Consider the following 24637-nt stretch of genomic DNA (forward strand, 5'->3'; position numbering starts at 1 on the left):
TTACTGTCCATGCTTTTTTGCACACAGCAGAGTCCAGACCTGAGCCCCCATCTGCCTGGGGTGGAGACGGGGTCTCCCTGTGAACATCCGATGGGTACGTCCCCCTACTCCATCTTTGGCCTCCTTCTCATCCCTCTCCCTCCACATATTATGAATAAGCTGTCACTGGAAAAACAAAGGAGGCTAAGAGTACATGGAGAAGTGAAGTCTGTGCAATTGAAGAGCTGAGGCTTTGCAAGTTCAACAACAGAGAGAGAGAGAGAGAGAGAGGGACTACTGGATCTAGACCAGATCAGAGTGAGGAAACTGGGCGCGAGGACAGTGTCAAGTGGCAGGCGCAATGAGCAGAATGAGGCCCTGGGTCCTCCCCACAGAGAGCTTTGCCGGCTGACTCCCGTCCTCCAGGAGCCCCTGGGCATGGGTATCAGGGCACCTTTCTCTCCACTCAGACATGGAGCTTCCTGGGAAGAGGACCTGCATCTGGCTTCCTTTTGGGTTTGAGGTTGGAGAGGAAGATGGACAAATGGAAGGCGTGTCTTTCTAGCGGTCTCTTCTCTTCCTCCTTTGCCGCCGGTCCTCTTACCCTTTGTAACGTGAATTTTCTTTTGAGACAGGGTCTTGCTATGTTGTCCAGGCTGGAGCACAGTGGCACAGTCATAGCTCACTGCAGCCTCTAATGCCTAGGCTCCAGCAATCCTCCCACTTCAGCCTCCTGAGTGCCTGAGACTACAGGTGTGCGCCACCACCCCCAGCTAAATTATTTTCAAGGAAAATTTGTATTATGTTAATTATTTTTATGTACAGAAAACTCAACAGTACCTATTTAACCCCATTTAGTGGCCAGTTCTTTAACCTTTGTCTTTTCGAGCTTGGCGATGTGAGCCACAGACTTGGGACCCAGGACATTGCCTCCCCAGTGACAGCGGATCATGTATCTGTTCTTGTAGTTGGTCCTGACAGCTTCCACCGGCTTAGCCAAGGCGCCTTGGTCTTCCGAGTTCACGTGTGTGAAGGCGACAGTGGTGCAGCGCTCCCTGTGGACTAGACGTCCCAGTCTTGCCTTCCCCTTGATAATGCAGTAAGGGACCCCATGTTATGACACAGGGCAGGCAGGAAGACAGCCAGCTCGAAGGGACCCACGTCGTGTGCAGTCACCACCAGCTGAGCTTTCTTGTTCTCCACCAAGGTGGGGACGGTGTTAACTCCTGCTGGAAGGACAGGTGTTCTCTTAGTGGGGACGTCCCCTTTGCTGGCCGCTTTCATCTCGGCCCGGGCCAACAGCCTCTGCTGCTTCTCTTGCTTTGTCTCTGGACTGTACTTGTGGGCCAGCGTAAGCAGCTGAGTAGCTGTTGGCAGTCCAGGGCCTGGATGAACTGGTTTATCACAGGAGGGACTTTGAGCCGCTTACAGAGGATGGCGCTCTGCCGCGGCAACCTGATATAGCATGGCCACTTCACAAAGCAGGCGAGGCCTCTTTTGGGCTGGAGGTCCTGTCCCATGCCAAAATGCGTAGGCTTTTTCTCAAACAGAGGATTTATCACTTTCTTGGCCTCCTGCTTCCTCACGACAGCAGGGGCCGGAGCCACCTTCACCCGCTTGGCCTTCTTTCCTTTCAGCACCTTGGGCAGTGGGAGGAGAGAGGAAGCCCAGCTAATTTTTAAACCCTTTTTTGGTAGAGATGAGGTCATGCTATGTTATCCAGGCTGGCCTTGAACTCCTGGCTCTCAAGTGATCCTCCTGCCTCAGCCTCCCAAAATGCTGGGACCACAAGGGCATACGCCACGGGACTTGGCTAAAAAATGAATTTTTAATTACACAAGTAATTCATGGACCCACTGTCTTTGTGAAAAGTAAAAATCAAAGCGTTGTACATAAGACTGGTGTTCTTGTCCACTCCCCATCCCATCGAGTCCAGGGTACAAATACTGCTCCCCAGAAGTAATCACAGCACTGGTTTGGGACAATCATTCCACTCTCTGCAGATGTTCTTTTCTCATGAAGGGCAAGCCCTGTGGGTGGTGCTGGTGTTGGTTTTGATGTTCAACGGAGTCATACTGAGCCAGGCACACACGCTCTGTGGTGGGCTTCTCTGCACAACAGCAGGTCACAGATGGCCTCCTCCCCCATTTTCCCAAATCCAGGACCGAAAACAGAGGCAGGCCCCACGCCCTTTGCCTGCCTCCCACTTCCAGCCCAGGGCCGCTCCCCCTCTAAGGTCTGTCTCCCATCTTCTCCTCTGATCCTCTCTGTGCTCCCAGTCAGTGCCGTTGCCCTGGCAACAGCTGTCCCCTCCTCTCTGCCTTCGCCTGGGCTGTCTAGCAGGTGGGCATGCTCACCCAGGAGTCCTTCCCTTGACCCGTTCCATTCTCCCTCCTATGCCCTCTTCCATTCCAGACCAGCTGGGTGGAACTCTCATCCCTGGCTGTGGCCACGCCCTCCCTCTCATCCCGCTCACCCCTGCAGCTGCTCTGTGCCTGCCAGCGAGGAGGGATGAGGCCTCCAAACCCCAAGGCCCATTTTCTCTCCACTGAGGGGCTCTGATGCTGGGGGTCTCTCCTGGCTTCTTACCCCCTTTCTTTTCTTGATACCACCTCTCGGGCCACCCCTCCTCTGTTGCATCTGCAGCTTCCTCAGCTTCCATCAGCCCTTTGTGTCCATGTCCCCAGGACCCCATCCTCCCCCTCCCTGTGCTCTGCCCCCCAGGTGGCCTCTTCTAGAACCTGGGTGACAACCCTCATGCTGATCCCGCTCAGCATCTCCCCTCTCACCCTGCACCTTGCTGAGCAGGGTCATGGGAGGCCCTGGGAAGCCCCACGTCCTCCTCAAAGAAGTCCTTTCCAAGCTCTTCCTGGGGGCCCCTGACCTATTGGGTGAGGATCCTGTGTCCAGAGTGCCCAGAAATATGTGTGTTTGGGCATCTTTCCCCACCCCCAGGCTGTCAGCACCTCGAGGGCTGGACCTGCCGCTGATGTATCTCCGCAGACCGGCTGTGACTGTGGAGGGGATAGAGGGGTGGGCAGGCTGAGGACGGACGGACCGGGTGCTCCCTCCTCCTCACCTTCGTCCTCCCTGTTTTCCTTCCATTTTCTTCCTCTCCTAATTAAGAAATTCGTTTTTAATTATGTGCGGTCCATGAAGAAATTATCTTTGCATACAATTTAAAAATGTTTTGTGCTTTCACAAAATGAAAGAATGACAAAATGCTGAAGTCCCTTTTCTCTCCCTCCCCCGTCCCACCTCCAGCTCCCCCAGAAAGGGGAACCTCTGTGGCCAGTTCTGTGTGTCCCTGTCCACTCAGCCTGATGTGTCGTCTCATCTAAATAAAATAGAGCTGCCTTTGGTGGTGGTGGGTATTGTTCTAAAATGTAAATACTGTGCAAGTTTTGCCTGTAGCTTTGTCTGCCCAGTGACGAGACTTTGGGTTCTTTCTGTGGACATGTGGGTGCAGCGTCACTGGTGTGAAAGAGCTGAGGTGGGCCCCTCTTCCCAGTCCTGCTCAGTGATGGCACCATGGTAGCCTGAACTTGGCCGTGGTGGTGGTATTTACACCACAGAAGCGGGTACAGCCAACCCATGGGGAACGCTCTCCCCAGAGGGCTAGCGTGCCAGCACACCCCGGAATGTACCCTCTTTCACAGATCTGGGCCTTTCGGGATACGGCTGCACTGTGGGTGACCAGTTTTCCTGTGGATGAACATGGGTGCTTTCTCTTTTTCAACCTTATCTGTCTGGACGCCCCTTCTGCCTTGCCCGCTCCTGGGTTCTGAGGAGGGGGTTCCTCAGAATCCGTCTACAGTATGTGAGTTCCTTGCTGTCTGTCCGTTGACCGTGCTGCCTCTCCAGGTCTCCGGGAGTCTGGCTCCTTCCTTCCTTTGTCCTTCCTCATCCTCTCCCTCGGGTCTTCTCCTCCTCCCCATATTTGGTCCTTGCCCTGAGAGTCACGATTTGTGGCTGCTTCTGTGTGGAGGTGTGGGTCCCACTGTGCCCCCCTTTCTTTAGGCCCTATGTCAGCCTTCACCCTCCCCCCTTCTTCCCTCCTCTTCCGTGTGCACGCATCTCTGCATCTGCCTGCCTCTCCGCTCCCTGAGGGTCCTGCCGCCCCCTCTTCATTTCATTTTTTAACTTTATTATTGATGTGCCCCGCCAACTCTGCCTCTGCCTGCATCTCGCTCAGCCTCACTCCCTCCCGCTCTCCAGAGGCGCCTTATTGGATTTTGCTTCAAGTTTGTGCGTCATTCCTGCTCTGTGTGTGTGTGTGTGTGTGTGTGTGTGTGTGTGTGTGTGTGCCTGCCACTTTCTCTGTCAGCTCTCTCTTTCTTTCTGGGGCTTGGAGAGTTTGACTCTTTGTGTGTGTGCACAGGTGCACATGTGTGTGCATGGGTGTGAGTCACTTCTCTCTAAGGCATGGTCAGGGCCGGGTCCCACCCTCTCTGTCACTCTCATGAACTCCACCTGTCCCCGGAATGCCTGCTGAGCTCTGGGCCGAGGTTTGTCCATCTGTCCTCTCCTCCTGTCCTCTTCTTTCCCTCCTCTTGTGCTGAACAAGGGGTGCCCTCCATGCACCTCAGGCATAGAGGCCTCTGTAGGTTCACCCCAATCTCTTCCTGCATCTGAAAACCATGCCACCCCCATTCTGTCTTGCATGCCACAGATTTGGAGCCAGTGCTGACTGGGCCCCTCTGAGGTGCCTCAAACTTGTCTAATCATGCCTACACTCCAACCTGGCCGCTTTCCTGTTCATATTAACACAGAATGTCAGTGGCTTCCTCGGCGTGGTGCTGTAGCCAGGAGCCCTGTGTCGTCTCTGACTACTCCTGTTTAGCCACTCACAGCCCATCTGTTCCCCCTCCCTGCCAACTCTCTCTCCGAGGGGCTGCTAAAGGCCCCCACCCTCTCAGTCCCTGATGTGGCGTCATGTGGAGATGAGGGGATAATTGTCTTTGTTTGTCCAGCCATTCATCCATCCCTCCATCATCCATCCATCCATCCACCCACCCATCCATACATGCATCCACTCACCCATCCATCCATCCATCCACCCATCCACCCATCCATCCATCCATCCATCCATACATACATACATGCATCCACTCATCCATCCATCCATCCATCTATCCATCTATCCATCCATCCATCCATCCATCCACCCATCCACCCATACATTTACCCACCCATCCATACATGCATTCACTCATCCATCCATCCATTCATCCATCCATCTATCCACCCACCCACCCATCCACCCATCCACCCATCCATCCATCCTCCCATTCATCCATCCATCTATTCATTCATTCAGACTTCCATCCACCCACCCATCCATCCATCCAACCATCCATCCATCCATTCACACATCTATACATACTATCCAGTCCAACCACCCATCTATACATATATCCATCCACCCAGCCATCCATCCACCTACTCCCTCATCCATCCATCCATCCATCCATCCCACCACCTGACATACATTGAACATCTGAGTGCTCTGTTGAAGACAAGGGCTCCAAAACTGCAGGCTGTCTAAGGCATCCAGGGGAGGGAGGACCAGTTACCACTCATGGGAAGATGGGGTGATAGGGACTTTGGAAGTCTCCAAGCATCACTATGTGTGTGTGTGTGTGTGTGTGTTCCTGCACGTGCGTATATGCATGTGTGTGCTCCATCTTGGCCACTTCCTCAGACCCTTCTCTTTCCTCCTGATCTCTACTATCAGTGCTCCCCAGGGCTGTGTCCTCACTGCTCTGCCCTTCTCCTTCCATGGGCTTCTGGGCCACACTGTCCACACCAGTGCTTCAGAGGTCCCTGCGCAGAAACTCCTCTGTATTTCTCGGCTCATCTCTCCTGTCCCAGACCTGTCTGCTCACTGTCCTGTCCTCAGCCCCCTTCAGTCATACCCCCGGTATCATAGACTCCGCAAACTCCAACCAACCTCCCTCCTTTCCAGGCTTCATCTTATGCTCTCATTCTCCATCTCCAGGGACAGAAATCCAGGGTTCCCCTTCTCCCCACCTCCTTCTTTTAAACTTGTGCCTACTCTTCCTCCCAAATCTCCCATCTTCTTTGCTCCTTTCATCCCATGGCCAGCATGGTTGCCCTGGCGAGAGCCATCCTCTTCCCTCCTCCTGAGTCCACCTTCCGGCATGAGAGACACGTTCTGGTGACCTGTTCCTCCCATGCTCCATCTTCTCTCTCTGTCCATCCGCAGGAAATCTGAGAAAGGGACCCTTGGCTTTACTTGCCTCCAATCCCAGCCCATGCATAGCCCATCCTTGGCAGGGGACCCCAGCCTCCTTGAGCCCACCGTGGTTCTCAAGAAAGCTCTCCATAGACCTCCTTCTTGCCAAAGCCCATGGCCCCTTTTGCCTCCTCATTTCTCCTGGCCCATTGGGGTCCTGACTGGCTTTCCCGTTCTTGTTTGGGAGGCCACTCTCTCCTCCCTCAGGACACTGGGTGCTCCTGGCTTTTCTCCCACTCCTTGGGCAGTTTCTCCTCCACAGCCTCCTCCTCCGTCCACCTCCCAGTACTTATGCTTCCAGGGCTCGGTCCTCCACCCCTTCCTGCCCTGCCAGTTCCCCAAGGACAGCTTCCTCCATGCCCAGGACATCTCTGGCCACCCATTGTCCTTCTTGGGCATACAGCTCTCTCCTAAACTGGGACTTGCATATCCACGCACTTCCCTGCCCTCCCACACTGCTCTTCTTTTCTCCACCCTCCTCACCGGCCCAGCTCCCCATCCTCAACACAGATAGACCAAGTCTCAGGCACTCTCTCGATTCCTTCTGGCCACATCCAGTCCCACCATAGGGCTGTGCCCACCGTACACCACCACCATCCCATCTGGGTGCCAGCTCCCAGGGCCTCCCGGGTGTCCCATCTCCAGCCTTGCCCCTTCTTATTTACACTTGGGGAGACCACCCAAGCCACCTTTTGAAATCTCCCACCTGGCAGCTCACCCTTTGCTGGCCTAACCCCACTGAGCCAGCTCCCCACCTCCCCAACCCTCCTGATAAACTTAAAGCTAATTGGTCCTGCTTCAAGGCTCTGGGTCAGGCCAAACCCTCACGCTCTTGGTCACTTCTCCTTCTGCCCTGTCCCCAGACACAAGGAACCTCTTACAGTGTAGAAAGACTCAGTCTCTTCCCACCTCCTGGCCTTTGATCAAGCTGTCCTTGGCAGGAATGCCTCTCACCTGGTCTACCTGGCACACAGTGAGGCTTTTCTTGGCTCAGGCATTTCACCCTTCCAGGCCTGTGGACCCCCTGCTTGGGGCAGCCCCCATGGTCCTGCGACCTGCTGCTGGCACACACTGTGAAGAGCGTGACGGCAGCCTCTGTCCTCACCATCGAAACACCTGCCAGGTGGGAGATTTCAAAAGGTGGCTTGGGTGGTCTCCCCAGGTGTAGAGAGGAAGGGGCAAGGCTGGAGATGGGACACACCCGGGAGGCCCTGGGAGCTGGCACCCAGATGGGATGGTGGTGGTGTACGGTGGGCACAGCCCTATGGTGGGACTGGATGTGGCCAGAAGGAATCAAGAGAGTGCCTGAGACTTGGTCTATCTGTGTTGAGGATGGGGAGCTGGGCCGGTGAGGAGGGTGGAGAAAAGAAGAGCAGTGTGGGAGGGCAGGGAAGTGCGTGGATATGCAAGTCCCAGTTTAGGAGAGAGCTGTATGCCCAAGAAGGACAATGGGTGGCCAGAGATGTCCTGGGCATGGAGGAAGCTTGTATTGTATGCTTTCTTTTTTTATTTTGTTTTCGAGACAGAGTCTCTCTCTGTTGCCAAGGCTGGAGTGGAGTGGCATGATCTTGGCCTCCACCTTCCTGGTCAAGGTGGTCCTTGGCCTCAACCTCTGCAGTCGGCTCAGGTGCAGCCGACTGAGTAGCTGGGACTATAGGTGTGTGCCACCACACCTGGCTAATTTTTGTAGAGATGGGTTTTGCCATGTTGCCAGGCTGGTCTTGAACTCCTGGGCTCAAGCAATCCACCCCCTCCTTGGCCTTTCAGAGTGCTGGGATTACAGGCATGAGCCACTGTACCCGGCCAGAAACTTCTTTATAAATTCTGGGTATGATGTAAGATAAGAATTAAGCCTCATTTTTTTTTTTCCGTGTGGTTTTCCAATTGTTCCAGCAGCATTTGGGGAAAATTATCCTTTCCTTGTTGAATTGCCTTGGCACCCTTGTCAAAAATCAACTACTTGACTGTGTATATGTGGTTCTACATCTGGACTGTCTATTAGGTTCAATTTAACCACAGGCAATACCACTTTATCTTGATTACTGTCGGTTTATAGTAAGTCCTGAAATTAGGTAGCATAAGACTTCCTAATGTGTTCTTCCTTGTCAAGATTGTTTTGGTTATTCTAGGTCCTTTGTATTTCTTTTCTTTCTTTCTTTCTTTCTTTTTTTTTTTTTTTTGAGACCCAGTCTCGCTCTTATTGCCCAGGCTGGAGTGCAGTGGCGTGATCTCGGCTCACTGCAACATCCGCCTCCTGGGTTCAAGCAATTCTCCTGCCTCAGCCTCCGGAGTAGCTGGGATTACAGGTGTCTGCCACCATGCCTGGCTAATTTTGTATTTTTATTAGAGACAGGTTTTTGCCATGTTGGTCAGGCTGGTCTTGAACTGATCTCAGGTGATCTGCCTGCCTTGGCCTCCCAAAGTGCTGGGATTACAGGTGTGAACCACTCCGCCCGGCTGGCCCTTTGCATTTCTATATCAGTTTTACAATCAGTTTGTCAATTTCTACAAAAAGTCTGGGAGGATTTTGATTGCCATTGCATTGAATCTATAGATCGATTTGGGGAGAATTGATATCTTAATGCTGTGCGACCCTGGATCAGTCATGTGCCACCTCTGACCCACAGCTGCCTCCTGGTCCCTCCCTGACAGGTTTTAGCGAGCAGGAGAAGCTGAGCTGAGCACAGTTCTGAGCACACGAGGGAACAGGCTCCCCGTGTATTTCGATGGTGAGGACAGAGGCTGCCGTCATGCTCTTCACAGTGTGTGCCAGCAGCAGGTCGCAGGACCATGGGGGCTGCCCCAAGCAGGGGGTCCACGGTCCTGGACTGGGTCCTGTGTGCCCACACACTTGTTGCAACACTCCAGGCATGTGGTCTCCTCTCCCTGGGCCTCAGTTTCCTCATCTATAAATCGGAGGCAGTGGGGGTCGCCAGGCAGATTAAATGAGATGTTGGATGAGCGGGAGCTAAGCAAACCGCCTGTTTTCCCCATTTCACCCCTGGGCTGCCAAGTGCCGCAGGCACAAATCACATCGCCACGCCGACTGGCGCCAGCACAGATTGATTTTCTCCGACCTCAGCTGGGTCTTAAGCGCAGCTCAGCAACCCCTCGACTGGTCCCCAGACTCCTTTGCATTCCCATAGCCGTTGTTCCGCCCGGCCCCCGCCCCCCTCCCCGGCCTTGTTACCCTGGGCCCCGCAGACAACCCAGCTCCTGCTCAGTGGAGAAAACAGAGGCCTTTGTGGAGGCCCCTGCCCCTGGCACTGCCCCCACATGCCTCTGCAGCAATCTGCCTGCACCTTCCGTGTCCAAGGCCAGCTGTCCCCCGCCTGTCTCCTCCTGGCCTTACAGCTGTCTTTTCCTTTCTCCAATGTCTCCCTCTCTGCTGGCTCTTTTCCCTCTACCCATAAAATTCTCAAAAGCTCCCATCATGCCTCTCCCTTCATCAAAGTCCCCCTCCTTCCTGGGCACCCTCCCTGCATCTCCCCTTCTTGTCACAATCCTCGCTATCCCCATGTTGTTCTTCTGGGATGCCACGAGGCTCCCATGGCTCACCTGCCACCTGCCCTCTTAGGGGCTTTCAACACCAGCCACAGTCAAGTGAGACAACTGCTGGGGGCTCCGGACATAATGTAACACCACCCCCACCCTGGAAGGATTTGGGATCCCACAAAGTTCACCCAGGACACAGGGATAGTTACCCACTGAGGGCTTAGTGAGTTCACCTCGGCAGCTCAGTCCAACACTGAGGGACTGATTAAACCTAAGCTTCCACCAGGCCTGGATCTCATCAACATGGTGCCTCCCCACTGGTTTCTTCCCTTTTTTGTTTGAGATGGGGTCTCAATCTGTCTCCAGGCTGGAGTGCAGTGGCGTGATCTCGGGCTGACTGCAACCTCCTCCTCCCGGGTTCAAGCAATTCTCCTGCCCCAGCCTCCTGAGTAACTGGGACTACAGGCACGCGCCACCATGCCCAGCTGATTTTTGCATTTTTAGTAGAGACAGGATTTTACCATGTTGGCCAGGATGGTCTTGATCTCTTGACCTTGTGATCTGCCTGCCTCACAAAGTGCTGGGATTACAAGCAGGGGACACCACGCCCGGGCATCTTCCTTCTTAATATACCCTGTCTTTTTCCTCCACCTCTCTGCCAACAGCCCTCCTCCTTCTCAGGCCTGGCTGACCCTTGCAGGCTGCTCCAGGCCCTCTGGGCAATTGAAAGCTCCCTGGCCAATGTCATCAGGGTGTTCCATGTGGTCACAGCCGGTGGTGGTAGCTTGGCAGCCTCTGAGACTATTAACCACCTCTTCTTCCTCAAACATGTGACCCCTGGGTTTCCTCAGCATCCACTTCTTTCCTGGTTTGCTTGCCCACTCTCCAGCCACTTTGTCCCCTCCTCACGCTTTGTAGCTCCTCTTCCCTGGCTCGCTAAGCCTTTAAGACTTTCTTTTTCCTCCTCTTTTACTCTTTTCTTTTTGAGAGACAGGGTCTTGTCTGTTATTCAGGCTGGACTGCAGTGGTACGATTGCGGCTTACTACGGCCGTAAGCTCCTAGGCTAAAGCAATCCTCCAGCCTCACCCTCCCAGAGTGCTGGGATTACAGGTGTGAGCCACCACCTGCCTCCTTCCTCCTCTTCTCTCCTCTCTGGGCTCCCTCTTCCAGGACCATCATCTCTCTGACTGCCACTCTGGCCTCCTTACACTCTCCCTTGTGCTGGATCCTTGACTAACATAGGTGGTGACATGTCACCACCTCAAAGTCATCAAACCCCAAACCAACTCTATTTTTTCTTGAGACAGAGTCTTGCTCTCAGTGGCGCAATCTCCACTCACTGCAACCTCCGCCTCCTAGATTCAAGTGATTCTCCTGCCTCAGCCTCCCAAGTAGCTGGGATTGCAGGTGTGTGCCACCACACCTGGCTAATTTTTTTGTATTTTTTTTTTCAGGATATAAAATCCTAAGTTGACAATTCTTTTCTCTCATCACTTAAAAAATATGTTTGGTTCCATTGTTTCTGATGAGAATTCTATGATGACTCCCCTGTGTGGTACATGTCATTTTTTCCTTTTTTTTGAGATGGAATTTCTTTCTTTTTTTTTTTTCCAACATTTCGTTTAAACTTCTAAGTTGATATGATGTGGTACTGATAAGAGTGTATATTTTGTATATTTATTTATTTATTTATTTATTTAATAAGAAAAAGAATAAAGAAGAGGAAGAAAGAGAAAGAGGAAGAGGGAGAGAGAATGGGGGTATTGCTTTGTTGCCCGGGCTAGAATGCAGTCTAAATATGGGTATGCCTATAATTGTCCTTAATGGAGACATGAAAGAAAATGAGGGAAGAGAGTAACAAACAAGGAGCCAACCAATGTTTTGTTTAAACTTCTAAGTTGATATGATGTGGTACTGATAAGAGTGTATATTTTGTGTAAAGTGGAGAGTTCTATAAATGTTAATTACGTTTACTTGTTCCAGATCTGAGTTCAAGTCCTAGATATCGTTGTTAATTTTCTGTCTCATTGATCTGTCTAATATTAATGTTGAAGTCTCCCACTATTATTGTGTGGGAGTCTAAGTCTCTTTATAAGTCTTGTATGTCTGGGTATTCCTGTATTTTTTTGTATTTTTAGTTTCACTATGTTGGCCAGGCTGGTCTTGAACTTCTGACCTAGTGATCCACCCTCCTCAGCCTCCCAAAGTGCTGGGATTACAGTTGTGAGCCACCATGCCTGGCCACCAAACCCTACTTTTTTGATGTTTATGGTAAATGCAAGATAAAAGCGATGAACTAAGTGAATAACTGTTAAATATGAAGAAGCCAGCACTTGATGGTTTTGAAAAATCTTAGCCTCCTTGCTAGAACTAAGAAATGCTTTTGAGCAAAGATACTAAGATTCAAACTCTGTCTTTCCTCTGAACCAGGCCTCCTTCCTGCATGTCCCATCTTCCTGGTATGTGTCATGCATTCAGGGATTCATTCATTCAGTGATTTCATCAACAAGCATTTACTGGGCACCTACCAGGCCCCAGCCCCTGTTCTAGGTGCTACCATGCTGTGTTTGTAGGGGACCGTGTTGAGGCCCTGCTAGGTCCTTTCAGACCCTGCTCAGCCAGTGCTTTTATGCCCCTGAACGCTATCTTTGCTATGTCAGTTTCCCACAAATAGCACTTGCAGTTATTTTTTGGACTAAGGTTCCAGGAGCTTCTTTTCCCACAGGTCTCCAGCACTGGAAGTATACGAGTATTTATGTTTCCCTTCCCAACCCCAAAATGCACCCCAAGTCCTGTAGCCAATGGCTGCTTGGTACAAGAGTCTGAAAGTCCAGCCTCCTTACCTCCAGGAGGGACAGCTCAGGGGTGTGAGTTACCCAGTGGTGCTCCCGTGTGGGGTGAGGGTGAGGGAGCCCCCTGTGGGACCCGGTCTGAGGTCACTGCCTGGCTGGACCTTGTCTCCCTTTCCTGTGCTGCCTTCCCCTTCCCTGTCCAGTGTGTCTTGAGACCGCTTCCATAATAAATCGCTTGCTCCTAAATTCTTGTCCCAGGATCTGCTTGTGTGGACTCCAACCGAAGTCAGCGGTGAACACAACAGCGGAAGAGTTACCAGCTCTTCCCTAATGCCCTTCAAAACCTCATTCAGACTCTCAGACCCTGCACCCTCAGGGCCATCCTCTGGGGAGTGGGCCTTGTCATCCAGATGAATGCAACAAGCTCCTCCCAGGACCCAGAGGACAGGCTTGTCCACTCTGGTCTAGTTTTCCCTCCAGCCCGCCCTCAGCTACACATCTGATCATGCTGTTCCTCCACTTGAAACTCTCCCAGCCAACTCAACAAAAACATGAAAAAAAGATTTGAACCCCTACATGCCCACTCAGAATAGCTAAAATTAAAAAAACCACACTAAACCACAAAACCTAACAATATATGAAGGGCCAGCAAGGATGAAGAGTAACTGGAACTCTTGTATGTTGCTGGTGGAAATGCCAAAATGGTGCAGGAGAGTTTCTTTTTTCTTTTTCTTTTTTTTTTGAGACAGAGTTTCGCTCGTTACCCAGGCTGGAGTGCAATGGCGCTATCTCGGCTCACCGCAACGTCTGCCTCCTGGGTTCAGGAAATTCTCCTGCCTCAGCCTCCTGAGTAGCTGGGATTACAGGCACGTGCCACCACGCCCAGCTAATTATTAGTATTTTTAGTAGAGACAGGGTTTCACCATGTTGACCAGGATGGTCTCGATCTCTTGACCTCGTGATCCACCCGCCTCAGCCTCCCAAAGTGCTGGGATTACAGGCTTGAGCCACCACGCCCGGCCGGAGAGTTTCTTATCAAGTTGAACATACGTTTTATCATAGGACACAGGAATCCCCCTCTTTGGTGTTTCCCTTAGAAATGACAACTCTTGTCCACTCAAACACCTCTCATAGACGTTTATCATAATTTTATCCATAATTACCCCATATATGAAACAAACCAAATATCTTTAAACTTGCAAAGACATTTAAACAAACAAACAAACAAACAAAAAAACGAACCGTTGCACAGCTATATAATAGAACAGTTTTCAGAAATAAGGAGGATTGGGTGGGGCACAGTGGTTCATGCCTGTAATCCCAGCACTTTGGGAGACCGAGGTGGGCGAATCATGACGTCAGAAGATCGAGACCACCCTGACCAACATGGTGAAACCCCGTCTCTACTAAAGTTACAAAAAAATTAGCTGGATGTGGTGGCATGCGCCTGTAGTCCCAGCTACTTGGGAGACTGAGGCAGGAGAATCGCTTGAACCCGGGAGGTGGAAGTTGCAGTGAGCCCAAGATCACGCCACTGCACTCCAGCCTGGTGACAGTGCAAGACTTCATTCCTAAAAAAGAAAAAGAAAAGAAAGAAGGAGGAACAAATATTGAATCACACAACAGCATGGGTACAACTCAAATGCATTATGATAAGTGAAAGAAGCCAGACCCAAAAGGCTCCCTACTGTATGACTCCATTTATGACATTCTGGAAAAGGCAAAGTAGAGGGATGGGGGACAGATCAGTGGTTGCCAGGGGCTGGTGGGGCATGAGGGAATTTTGAAGCGGATGGAGATGTTTTATATCTTAATTGTGGTGGGAGTTATGCAAGGATACATATTTGTTAAAATGTCCACTGAGAAGAGTGAATGTCATTCTGTGCAAGTGATACCGCAATAAACCCAACTTTTAAAAAAAGCCCTTTTCTGGCCAGGCATAGTGCCTCATGCCTGTAATCCCAGCACTTTGTGAAGCCCAGAGGGGAGGATTACTTAGGGCCATGAGTTTGAGACAAACTTGGGCAACATAGTGATATCCTGTCTTTACAAAATAAATAAATAAAATTTTTTTAAAAAAATAAATAAATACAAGAATTAGCTGGACATGGTGGTGTGCACTTGTAGTCTTGGCAACTTGGGAGGCTGAAGTGGGAGAAGCACCTGAGCCCTGGAGGCCCAGGCTGCAGTGAGCCATGATCACACCCCCATACACCAACCTTGACGACAGAGACCCTGTCGCTAAATAAATTGATAAATAAGCCCTCTCTGTGAGTGAAAATTGGTCAGATCACTGGGAAGACTCTTTGATAGTATCTGTGAAAGCTGAACAGATGCCTAGCCTATGACCCAGCAATTCCACTCCTAGGAACGTACCTCACAGAAAGGCCTGCACGGGCCACTCAAAGATGCACACTGAATGCTCACAGCAGCTTTCTCTGTCAAAGCAAAAAGCTAGAAACAACCCAAATTTCTGTCAATGATAGGTGCTAGAAGGACACGGGGATTAAGTTACCCATGAGAGGTAGCTGGTTTAATAACGTCCTGTTCAACCTAATACATGTGAGTGCCCAGTAATCCCTCCACTATGCTCCATCTGCTCACTGCTGCATCCTTAATTGCTGTGTCCCCGGCCCTTCCTCTCAGAGCACTAACACATGGACAAATAAATCCCCTGGAGGTATATTCATAAGAAAGAATACTACATAGCAATGAGAAAGAACAAATTACATTTACATGCGGCAACCTGGATGAATCTCATAGACATATGTTTCATGAAGGAAGCCATGTGGGAAGTAGAAAAGTTCCTTTTTAAAGTCTCCTTTCTTGTTAAATCATAAGTGTGCTAATAATGCTTTGTTAAGCCTGATCCTATGTAGTTGTTAAACATGCTTACAGGCACGTAGTATACTCTATGTCCTTGTACTTTGACCAAGATATCTGTGCTGGACATGCTCACAGGTGTGTCCCAGCTCTCCACTGCTTTTACCTGTTAAGAAAAGTTTTAAGTTTTTAGCCAATCGGGTTTTAGTTTAGATTGTAAGGTCTGGCTCCAGCCAATGGAGATCCGACACAGCAGTAAGGACAAGCCTAAATGCATCAGGGATAAATTTGTGTGTTTTCTCTTTGTTCTTTGTACTCTCACTACCGGAAGTACCCTTCCTGCAGCCCAGGAAGTGAAAATTACATTGCTGAGAGATCCTTTGTCTCAGTGCTAATTTTTCTTTGCGGCACCGAGCATCTATTTCTAACAAGTCACTGAGTGTCTATTTCCAAAAAGCCAGGTAGGAGGGGACACATTGATTCCATTCATCTGAAGTGTAAGAATAAGCAGAACCACTCTTGGGTCACAGAAATCAGAATAGTAATTACTTCTATGGGGCTGGATATGAACAGACAAGGGGTACAAGGGAAACTTCTAGGGGATGCAATTATTTTATATCTCGGTGGTGATTACATGGACGTGTGCATAATTAAAAATTCACTGGACACACTTAAGATCTGTGCACTGTATCGTGTGCCTACTAGGTGTGTCCATACAAAATAATGAGATGTTGAGGTGGGAGAATTGCTTGAGGCCAGGAGTTTGAGACTAGCCTGGGCAACAAAATGAGACCCCGTTTCCAAAAAAAATTTTTTTAATTAGCTTGACAAAGAGTGTACACCTGTATTCCCAGCTACCTGAGGAGCTGAGGCAGAAGGATTGCTTGAGCGCAGGAGTTTGAGGCCACAATGAGCTCTGTACTCCAGTGTAAGTGACAGAGCGAGACCTTGTCTCTAAGATAATAATAATAATAATATGGCCGGGCGTGGTGGCTCACGCCTGTAATCCCAGCTTTTTGGGAGGCCTAGGTGGGCAGACCATGAGGTCAGGAGTTCAAAACCAGCCTGGCCCACATAATGAAACCCCATCTCTACTAAAAATACAAAAAACATTAGCTGGGCATGGTGGCATGCACCTGTAGTCCCAGCTACTTGGGAGGCTGAGGCAGGAGAATAGCTTGAACCCAGGAGACAGAGATTGCAGTGAGCCGAGATCACACCACTGCACTTCAGCTTGGGTAACAGAGAGAGACTTCGTCATAAATAAATAAATAAAATAAAAATAATAAATACAAAACAAAATATATTTTGCACTTATCAGCTTTAGCCATTGCAAGAGCCGAGGGTGAGAGGAGATGAGGAATACAAGATCCCAGCCAGGAAGTGAGATGAATCTGGGGCCCGTGGGGGCTGTTACCATCCCTGGGGAGGAAGTGCTAAGCCCCTAGAAGGACACAAGGATCGGGTTACCCAGGAGAGGCAGCAGTTTAATTAGGTTCCTGTTCAAACTGACACACGTGGCTGTCCACCGTAATCCCCCTGCTACGCCCCATCTGCTCACTGCTGCATCTTTAATTGCTCAGTGTCCTGGCCCTTCCTCTCTAACCCTCACATCTCATGCTTAATCCAAACCGGTCCTCGCTGGACCCTGCCTTCCTGCCTCTCTCCTTCCTTCCTTTTTCTTTCTTGGTTGCCCAAGCAGTTGTGCCCCTGCCCATCTCCTCACCAGCTGCTCCCACGAAGGTCCTCCAAAGCTTCCCATCAGCCAAGCCAGGGACTTCATGGCATCTTCATCCCCCATCCAACATCTCCATGCACAGCCCACGGGTGACCCTGTCCACTCGCTGGAAATGCCCTCCTTCCGTGCTTCCCAGAGCGCCTTCTCCTCTTCCCCCAGGACCCCCTTGCGGGCCTTCATCCGTCTCCTTGGTGGGCTTGTCTTTTTGTATTCAGTGCCCATGTCTAGTGAGGCCCAGGACTCAGCCCCAGGTCTCGTCTCCTTGCCATTCCCTCAGGTTTCTGGACTGTGTCCTTCTTCCCCGCCTGGCACTCTGGGTTAGACATGGGTCTTGGAGCTGCAGACCAGGCCACTAAAGCCCCTTGGCTAGCAACCATGGCTGGTACTGCTCAGCCCCCACGCTACCTGGGGTGCAGGCAGACGTCCAGGCCCTCTATGGATCTCCTCCTTGGCCCCCAGAGCAGCTGGCTTCAGAAATCCCAATGGCCCTCCTGCTCCTCCGGCTCATGTCTGAAACCCGTCCTGACATGTGTCTCCCGCTGCGTTCTTGCTGGGCCTCCTCAGCCCCTCTGGTGCAGAGGACTCCATATGCAGACTCACTCAGTTACTCTCCACACAGTGGCCAGACGATCTTGAAGAAATGGAAGTTAGTTCTCAGACCCACCGTGCCCCTCGCGGCTCTTGGAATAAACAACAAGGCCCTGTGTGAAGTGCCTCCGCTTCCCACTCCACCCTCCTGCTCCCTGCCCCTGGCTCCCTGGTGCAGCTGCACCAGCCTTGCTGCCCATCCTAGAACACGCCAAGCCTGGTTCCATGGCAGGACCTTGCTTTACAGGATCCCCATTAATGGGCTGAATTGCACGCCACCACAATTCATGTGTTCAAGTCCTAAACTCCTGTACTGTAGACTGTGATCTTATTTGGAAACAGGGTTGTGGAGGCTGGGCACGGTGGCTCACGCCTGTAATCCCAGCACTTTGGAAGGCCAAGGTGGGTGGATCACCTGAGGTCACAAGTTCACGACCAGCCTGGTCAACATGGTGAAACCCCATCTCTACTAAAAAGGCACACCTTGTGTGCCTGTAATCCCAGCTACTCGGGAGGCTGAGGCAGGAGAATTGCCTGAACCTGGGAAACAGAGGTTGCAGTGGGCCAAGATCACACCATTGCACTCCGGCCTGGGCAACAGAGCAAGACTCTGTCTCAATAAAGAAAAAAAAAAAAAAAAGAAAGAAAAGAAAAAAGAACTAGGGTCATGCAGATGGAATTAGCTAAGATGGTGACATGGCTTGGATCTGTGTCCCCACTCAGTCTCTGTCATCCCCAGCGTTGAAGGTGAGGCCTGCTGGGGAGGTGATTGGATCACGGGGCGGTTTCTCATGAACGGTTTAGCACCAGCCCCTTGGTGCTGTCCTTGTGAGTTCTCACAATATCTGGTTGTTTAAAAGTGGGTAGCACCATCCCACTCCCTTTTGATCCTGCTCTGGCCACGTTAGACGAGCCTGCTTCCCCTTCCGCCACAACTGTGAGTGTCCTCAGGCGTCCACAGAAGCAAAACCGGCTACGCTTCCTGTACAGCCTGCACAAATGTAAGTCGATTAAACCTCATTTCTTTATAAATTACTCAGTCTTAGGTATTTCTTTACAGCAACACAAGAACAGCCTAGTACAGATGAGGTCGTGCTGGAGTAGGGTGAGCCCCTAATCCACTATGACTGGTGTCTTTACCAGATGGAGAGATTTGGACACACATACACAAGGAGGATGCCATGTGAAGATGAAACCAAACATGCTGGTCTACAAGACTGGGAATGCCAAAGGTTGTCAGGCAACCGCCAGAAGCTAGGAGAAGGCCTGGAACAGATTCTCCCTCGCAGCCTCCAGAAGGAATCAGCCCTACCGACACCTTGATCTTGGATTTCTTGACTCTGCGACAGGGACAATACCTCTTTCTTTCTTTCTTTCTCTCTCTCTTTCTTCTTCTTCTATTTTTTTTGAGATGGAGTTTCGCTCTGTCACCCAGGCTGGAGTGCAGCAGCACCATCTCTGCTCCCTGCAACCTCCATCTCCCAGGTTCAAGCGATTCTCCTTCCTCAGCCTCCTGAGTAGCTAGGATTACAAGCATATGCCATCACGCCTGGCTAATTTTTCTATTTTTAGTAGAGACAGGTTTTGCCATGTTGGCCGGACTGGTCTTGAACTCCTGACCTCAGGTGATCCATTGCCTTGGCTTCCCAAAGTGCTAGGATTACAGGCTTGAGCCACCGTGCCCGGCCGACAATATCTTTCTGATGTTGAAGCCACCAGTTTGAATCACTTATTCTCACAGCTCTAGCAAAATAAGACAGTCCCTCCGACAGGCATGCCTCCCTCCCCCAATCAGCACATGACCCACTCCTTGTGTCATTTAGATCTCGGACAGAATGCCACCTTTTCCCAGAGACCTTCCCTGAATATCCCGTCTAAATGGCTTCACCCCTTCCCTTGCCCACTGCTCGGGTCAGTCTCCAGCCTTTTGCCCTCATCCTTCATTTTCGTCCTCGCACTCAGGACCACCTGAAGACAGAGTATGTAGTCATTTGCACACCTGCTTTTTTGTCTGTCTCCTCTGCTAGTTTAAGAGCTTTGTGTGGTCCCAGGGCTTCTGGCATCTTCTGCCTTGTCTCTCGTGTCTGGCACAGGAGGCTCTCCGGTAAGCTCCATTTGGATGCTTTTAGCCAATCAGCAAATACTTAGTGGGAATCTATGCTGGGGAACAAAACATCCCCAGGCCCTGAGGCAGGGCAGGGAGGGAAGTCAGCGTTTTGTGGGAAGTAGAGAATGTATGGACTAGTTGCTGGGCAATGTGGAGGCGAAGCATCTAGAGACGCGGGGAAGGACGAAGGCCCGTTTGCACCTGGTGAGCTGAAGCTGCAGCTGAGCGAGGCACCTGCTGCACCTGGCGGCTTCTACCTTCTGATGTTCACATCCCCTGGGTGTCCCCCAGCCCAAGATGTCCCAAACCAAACCTGTCATCTGCCACTGAGGACTCTGATCACCTCCTGCAAGGGATACTACAAACACCCACCAGGTGTCCCAGGTGGGAACCTGGCCACAAGCATCCATTGTTTTCCCTCCCACACCCCCACACCTGATGGGCCAGCTCATCCTGTGCACCCCCAATCGCTCCCCTCCAGTCCTTCTCCTCCACCCTAATGCCAGCTCCTTGAAGCCCTCAAGGATTCACAATATCCGGGTGACTGTGGTGGCCTCCGGGGAGGGAGGGGGACACTACCCCCGTAAATGTATTAATTTTTCAGTTAAAGTATGGAAGTTCAGGCTGGGCATGGTGGCTCATGCCTGTAATCCCAGTACTTTGAAGATTGAGGTGGGAGGATGCTTGAGCTCAGAAGTTTCAAACCAGCCTGGGCAACAGAGCAAGATACCGTCTCTACAAAAATTTTTAAAAATTAGCATCAGCCTGGCATGGTGGCACATGGCTTAGTCCCAGCTACTTGGGAGGCTGAGGAGGAAGGACCACTTGAGCCCAGGAGCTCGAGGCTGCAGTGAGCTGTGATTGCACCAATGCGCTCCAGCCTGGACAACAGAGGGAAACCCTGTTTCTTAAAAAAAAAAAAAATTAAAAAATTAAAAAAACTTAAGTTTACATAAAGAGTGTCAGTGTCTGATAGCAGTTTCCCCCTTCTTGGGGCCATAACCCTTGACAAGACTCACAAAGGCCACTCCACAAAGCATCAGGAGTTCGGGCTCCAGGCGCTATGAAGGTGGCAGGGATGGTGCAGGTGGGAGCAGCCTGCCCAGCCCCTCTCGTGGCACGGTGCAGCTATTCCAAGGCCCACTTGGGAACTCTCCTGGCTTCCGAGGATGCACCACTCAAGGCTCAGGCAGACCCCAGGGGCCATTCCCAACCCTTCAACCTGCCAGAGGCTGTCTTGGGGCTGCCCATTGACCCCCTGAGCCGCGTTGCTCCGGTTCCGAGACTGCGGTGTGTACTGGACACCGGGGCTCTGGGTGGCTGCCGGGGCATCTGCTATAGAAAAGAAAGGTGGCCCAAAGGTCCCAAGAGTCCACCGTGGGACCTTTGGGCCCAAATTGCTGGAAGAAGGGAGCAATCTCTCCCGCACCCACCCACCCACCCACCATTTCTACAGCCAGAGAGACTGAGGCGCAGAGAGGGGTGGCCATCTGCCTGGAGTCCCTGGAGGTGAGGCAGGGGTCACTCTGTCCCCCGAGGCCTTTCCCCTGAAAGTGACCCCTGTCCTGAGCCCATCTGATAACCCTGTGGGCTTCGTCTTAGTCCAGCACCTGCCTCCACAGAGTTGGGGGCTTTTGAGGCAAGGAAAGGCAACGTCGCCCTAAGAATCCTAGCCCTGCTGCATGCAGCCTTTACTTCCTGACCCCACAGGAGCCCCGGGAGTCAGGAGCCCTCCCTGTCAAAAGCCTCTTGTCCCCTACCCACTTCACTCCTCCCCCAAACCCAGCCTCTGCTCACTATGTCTTCCTTGACACCCCAAATGGTTTCAATCATTTTTTAAAAGATTGAACTGCATTTCAGACAGTTGCATTTCATGTCAGGAAATATGAATTCAGCAGTCGCCAGGACAAATGCCAGTCGCCAGGTGCCAAGGGTGAAGGCGAGGGCCAGTGTCTCCAGCTGTGGCAGGACATAGTCCCTGTGACTGCCAGCTGCCACCAGGACCCAGGGACAGGCGGGAGGGCCCCAGAAGAATGCCGAGCTCATGTTACTTGGCAGAAGGAAAATGATTCAATTCTGTTCTATTCACTGAAACACGTGTTCTTGTCCAAAGCTAATTTCCCGCTGCCACCCTCGGCCCCGTGCCCCCAGCCAGATTGTGCCTCTGTTTCGCCGCTTGCTCTGAATGCCATCCTCCTCTTAAGAACCTCGGGATTATGATCGGATTTTCTCTTTCCCGAATTCCACATTGTGATTTCCATTTTCTGTCTCTGGAAGGATGTGCCAGTTGCCTTTACAAAGGGGGCCTGACGGCTGGAGGAGACAGACAGGAGGGAGATTTTTCTCTGGGTGGCCTTTTGTGGATTTTGAATTTTGAACCATATAAATGTAGTTTTTGATATAACAAAAAACATAAAAAATTTTAAAAATGGTTTCCATTTAAAAATGAGACCTTTCTGGACCGTGCCCCCTGTCTCTCCCCCTTGTCCCTCCCTCCCTCATAGCCAGAGTCTTGACTGCCTCCCTTTTTAGGGCTCCTCTGCCTTCACTGGAAGCTGCTCTGACAAGGATCCCCCGAAGCCTCCCCAGGGACAAGACACCTCCTCTGACCTCTCTGGACACAGCCCACGGCCCGCCAGTTCACTTCTGGAAACTCTCCTCTTTGGGTTCTGGTGTGCCTCCTCCTCGTGTCTGCCCTCCGGCCCTGCCTTTTCAATCCCCCTGAGGGGGTGCCCCTAAATGCTGGCATGGTCTGGGCCTCTGCCTGGACTCTCCTGTGCTATCACCCAGCCCTGAAGCTTCGACACCCTCCTGGACCCAGCAATCTCCAGTGTATGCTCCACAGCAAATCAGGCCCTTTCCTGCTTGGATCCACTCTTACCCCTCAACTCAGACCTCCCTGCCAAGCCCCCAGACCCCAGATCCACCTGCCTCCTTGACACCCCATTTGTGTACTGCAGCGACCTCATGCAAACACGTCTGGGCAGGCTGGCTTCAAACCTGAGCTCTGCCACCTCCTTGCTGTGGGCAAGTTTCTCAGCCTCTTTGTGTCTCTGTTTCCTTGTGTAAATGATGATGGATGAGGCACATCTACCTCATGGGACAGTTATAAGTATGAAGGAATTAACATAAGTAACACTCTTAGAACAGTGTCTGGCACACCGTAAATACTAAAACGTATTTGTTGGATAAGAATGTCCCAAATGGAGCTCCTGATCTTCCTCTTGCAAACCTGATCCTCCTGCAGCATCCCTTCCCATTGCCATTCAACCCATTCTGAATGCCAGAAACCCAGGGGTCTTGCTCGCCACGGCCCTCCTCTTCCTCCTCCTCCTTCCCTGCTTCTCCTGCCCCAGTGTGCACCTCATCACCAACTCTGGCCCATTTTACCCTCTAAATCTCTCTCCATCTCCACCCTCTCCTTGGTCCACAGTCCCCTGAAATTGCTCTTGTTAAGCTCATCAATGTTCCACTAATTGCCAAATCAAAAGAAATGTTCAGCCTTCATCGGTCTGGTTTTCTGCTACATTTGGTCCTGCTGATCTCACTCTCCTAGAAACGCTTCACTAGCCCAGTTTCCATGACAACCTGCTCTCCAGCTCTGCTCACATGGCACGTGACACTGACATTTCTTTCCCTTCATTGCTTTTGCGGGTGTCCCAGGCTCTGCCAGCCCCTGAAATGATGGGGTGGAGGTCCTTAGATTCCAGCAGGGCTCTCCCTAGCTCTCAGTCTCCCCAAGCCACAGCCACCCCAACTCTGTATCTCTGGTTGAGATGCCCTCCTGAAAACCAGACTGCTGAACCTGACTCCCCGCTGGCCATCTCCCCCAGCTGTCTACAGGCCCCACAAAGTCAACTTTGACTTGTAGCCATTACCCTTCCCTGATCCACTTGCTTCTCCAAGTCCCAGTGAGATTGCTGTAACACAGATACCTGCCCGTGGCTCTTGCCTGCTCAAAACCCTTCCACGGGCTCCTGTTGCCTGCAAGATTCAGTTCAAGATGTTGAGCATCTCTTTGTGTGTGAATTTGACATCTGCCTATCTTCTTCAGGGAAGTGTTTGTTCAAATCTTTTGCTCATTTCTTATTGGGTTGATTTTTTTTTTATCATTGAGTTTTGAGACTGCTTTATAAATATTCTGGATATGAGTTCTTTATCAGATATATGATTTGCAAATGTTTTCTCCCAGTCTGTTGTTGGTCTCTTCATTCTCTCAGCAATGAAAAGAGCACGTTTCTAAAAATTTTGATGGAGTCTAGTTGGTCAATTTGTTCCTTCATGAATCACGCTTTTATCATCTTGTTCTTGTATAGTGTTGTAGCTAAGAAGTTTTTGCCTGACCCAAGGTTATGAAGGTTGTTCTCTTACATGTTTTATCTTAGAAGTTATATAGTTTGAGTTTTACCCTTTTTATTTATTTTTGTTTTTATTTTATTTTTTTGAGACAGAGTCCCACACTGTCATCTAGGCTGGAGTGCAATAGCAGGACCCTGGCTCACTGCAACCTTCACTTCCCGGGTTCAAGCAATTCTCCTGCCTCAGCCTCCCTAGTACAGGTGTGCACCTGTATTAGCCACACCTGGCTAATTTTTGTATCTTTAGTAGAGACAGGGTTTCACCATGTTGGTCAGGCTGGTCTCGAACCCCTGACCTTGTGATCCACCCACCTTGGCCTTCCAAAGTGCTGGGATTACAGGCATAAGCCACCTTACCAAGCCCTATCCTTTTAATTTTTTACTTATATTTTTATGCTTGAGTTAGAGTTGGATTTTTGGTTTTGCAAAGAAGGTGCTAATACTGTAATCTATCTGAAAGGCAAAACTTAAAGACCTTCAACGGCTCCTCATTGCTC

The 24637-nt window shown here is 51.0% G+C and overlaps 1 pseudogene; it reads right to left on the reverse strand.

The window, feature by feature from the left end:
- Positions 1-597: 597 nt before the first annotated feature.
- LOC141585536 (large ribosomal subunit protein eL8 pseudogene) lies at positions 598-1688 on the reverse strand (annotated as a pseudogene).
- Positions 1689-24637: the final 22949 nt, after the last annotated feature.

This window comes from Saimiri boliviensis, chromosome 9 (assembly GCF_048565385.1).
Source record: "Saimiri boliviensis isolate mSaiBol1 chromosome 9, mSaiBol1.pri, whole genome shotgun sequence".
NCBI classification, from domain to species: domain Eukaryota; kingdom Metazoa; phylum Chordata; class Mammalia; order Primates; family Cebidae; genus Saimiri; species Saimiri boliviensis.